Source organism: Echinops telfairi, unplaced genomic scaffold (assembly GCF_000313985.2).
Source record: "Echinops telfairi isolate 266 unplaced genomic scaffold, ASM31398v2 ScPeMD7_7413;HRSCAF=8451, whole genome shotgun sequence".
In the NCBI taxonomy this organism is placed as follows: domain Eukaryota; kingdom Metazoa; phylum Chordata; class Mammalia; order Afrosoricida; family Tenrecidae; genus Echinops; species Echinops telfairi.
The window spans coordinates 2,085,009-2,088,170 of record NW_022111313.1 but is presented as its reverse complement, the minus strand read 5'-3'; the positions used below and the strand labels follow the sequence as shown (position 1 = coordinate 2,088,170).

Genomic DNA, 3,162 nt, shown 5'->3' with positions numbered 1-3,162 from the left:
ATGTACAAATGCGCTTTACACAATTGATGTGTGTATGGATTGGGATAACAGTTGTATGATCCCCTAATAAAATGTTAAAAACAAAAAACAAAAACAAGATATTGAAGTCAGCACTGAGAACCAAGCCCTGGGGAAGAGTATTTCTTCCGAGGGTACAGAATGATTCGACAGACTTATTCAAGTCAATTCAGGCCAGTCTCACCAATAAATGTCTTTAGAAGTTGTATTGTGTTGAATTCATTCAAGAACATGTGATTGTGAGTTTGCATTTTACATACGTTTGAAAATACATGCGTAACACAAGTGAGACTTACAGTTTATTAAAGAAAAACGCTGCAACAGAAAGACAACCAGACATTTGAAAGAGAAGCTTTGTGAAAAGAAAGCAGGTCAACCATTCTTAGAAGACTTAAGCTTCTCCTCTTCTGTTCCATTTGGTGACAGAAGGTGGAAACATTTGTGTAGTTACCACCGAGCTCCTCACTTTCATTCAGAGCAGAGGCCACCAGGAGGCTTCTCCTGAAACTCTGCCAGGGTTAAAAGAAGGACTGACGGATGCTGGTAACATGTTGTCCTCTGATGTCAGCTAAGGAGGGACAGCAAAATGAAGTTTCCACTCTGCCTCCTGACTCTTCTCCCCGAGTGTCTTCTGGTGCAAGAGGAGGTATGCCATTGCCCAAGTATCTCACATGCCCCCAATTATGAAATACTTCGCCTCTTCCCCCTCAAGAAGGGTGCTTTGTGAGGAATAGTCAAATGTCAAATTTTCCCAAATTCTTGCCCATTCTGCCTGCACACAGAGCTACTATTTTGTGTCTTTCAGTGTAGGAGGAGTGATTTACAGTTCAAGCCTAGCCTACACTCATTGCAGTGTGGAGCCCTAGTTAGACTTCTGGCAAACGCCTCACTCATTCTTTAGATACAACTGAAGTTTCTCACCATGATACACACCTTTGGTGTATCATGAGATTTGATTGGCCAATAAAACCGCACCCATACTCTTTGCAACACACCATTTTCTGAATGTATTCTCTGATACCTACATAAGGTGATTACTTTGCAGCCACAGCCTCATAGAAATGGGTTCTACTGTTTCCTATGCTGACTTCCCTGAGGCTTTCTGTTAAATGGTGCATTAATTAACAGGGTTCAGCTGGGGATCAGCATCACTAGGCTACAACTCAGGATCAGGAAAGGTTCTTATAGCTGGCTATCAGAAATGTGATAAGTGGCTTTTCGATCTCACAGTGGTGATCTTAGAGAGGGAGCAGCCAAGAGGCCAGCAAGAAGAGGAAAGAACGATCTGACCATGGCTAAAGGCTCATCCTGGAATCTGGAATTCCAGGTGAGTGAGAGGGGAGAGAGTGCAGGGGACCCTGGAGGAGGCACTGGGGATCAAGCAATAAGGACCAGTGTCAGTGTGTTAGTCTGGGTAGACTAGAGAAACAAAATTCATAGACACTCATATGTGTATGAGAAAGAGGTTTATATACAAGAACAATTGAATATTGAGAAAACATCCCAACCCAGTTCAAATCAAGTCCTTAAGTCCGACATTAGCCCATATATCTGATACCAATCTATAATTTCCTCTTCAGACTCACGAAGCACATGTAATGATGCCTAATGCAGTGGGTGGATAGTCTTGTGGATCCAGTGATGGTGGAAGCATCTCAGCGCTGGCATGGGTCTCCATGTGGCTCTTCCAGGTCAAGGACTTTTATTCCTTTCATAACCAACCTTTATGCAAACCTAGTATCGAAGGAAATGTTATTGTTCTCAGGTTGTCCCCAAGGAGTCTGTCTCAAACACTGCATTGAGCCACCAGTCAAAATGCCTTAGAGTCACTCAGTAAGCACCCTCCTCAGGCCCTCTTACAAGTTGAGGTGGCAACTAATCAAGTGGCCCTACACTTGCCTCCTTCCATCACTCTCTGCTCTCATTGCAAGTCCTTTTTTCACACGGCCCATTTTGCTCACGGCCCGCCCTGTACCCAGCACAAATATACCCAGTACAAAGAAACTACCTTACATTCCAAAAGCCCTGACATACCTGTATCTCCCAATCCATAACTGCTTTACCTTATACGAACTCAGAGTAGCTCAGTCACATGTTCCCAGGCAATATAAAACCACCCTTGTAGCCTGGGGTGTGACTCCCTCAGCCAGACACTGTGGACTGTGGGACCTTGCCCAGGCTGGGTTTTTCTCCCTAAGAAAGCCTGTTTGCTTCAATTCAACTGATTTGGTTTCTAAAGCCTCTCAACCACCTTACAATAACATGATCCTGGCTGGAGGGTGACCTCATAAAGAGATCACTGAAGATATGGATGCTACAACAAAGTGTGGTGAAGAAACAAGATGGTGCCTGGCTATCAAAAACAATAGCATCTGGGGTCTTAAAGGTTTATCTTCAAACCAGCAGCCATCTATGTTAGGTGTCAGTATGGAGTTTTGTTAGTCTGGAGAAGGGAGGTAGCAGGCTAAGTGCATGAGGAGCACGGGAGCATCACTGCCTATGGAGATCCACAGAGGCTGACAGGATTTCTTGGCTGCTGTCCCTGCTGCCCTGCACGGGGTTACAAAATGACAAGTAACGCCAACCATGAAAAATCCAAGTTGTAGCAGTACTAGGCCAGCCACCATCAATGAAGATGTGATTAGAAATGGTCATTCTCATGAAGATGACAATCCATTTGCAGAGGAAAATGAAGAGGAAATATACAGTCAAATAGAAGAGGGGTTATGGGAAGAGGAATTTATTGAATGCTGTAAATGCTGGAAGAGGAGGAAGAACAAGAATGGCTCCAGTTTTCCACAAATTATGGAATAAATCCAAGACCCGGTTAATGACCTTGGTATCAGTGAGGGCTCATCTCTAGAAGATCTTGTGGTCAAGAGCAATCTGAATCCAAATGCAAAGGACTTTGTTCCTGGGGTGAAGTACTGAAATATTTGAGTAGATGGAGCCCTCTTTTGGTAGATTTCCACACTGTGAAGGCAGTATTAGAAGACTTCATTGTAAAAGCTCTCTCCTCTGTCTTACACTTATGCATTGCCATGTTTTGTTAGGCTTGCATGATAAATAAAAGAGCTGAGACTCTTCTTAAGTAAAAAGCTGTCAAACGTTTACTGAAAAGCGCATTGTTCCCATGACTTGATG

At 43.6% G+C, this 3,162-nt stretch overlaps 1 pseudogene; it reads left to right on the top strand.

Annotated features, from left to right (window-relative positions):
• Window positions 1-2,604: 2,604 nt before the first annotated feature.
• Window positions 2,605-2,958, top strand: LOC101654260 (annotated as a pseudogene).
• Window positions 2,959-3,162: the final 204 nt, after the last annotated feature.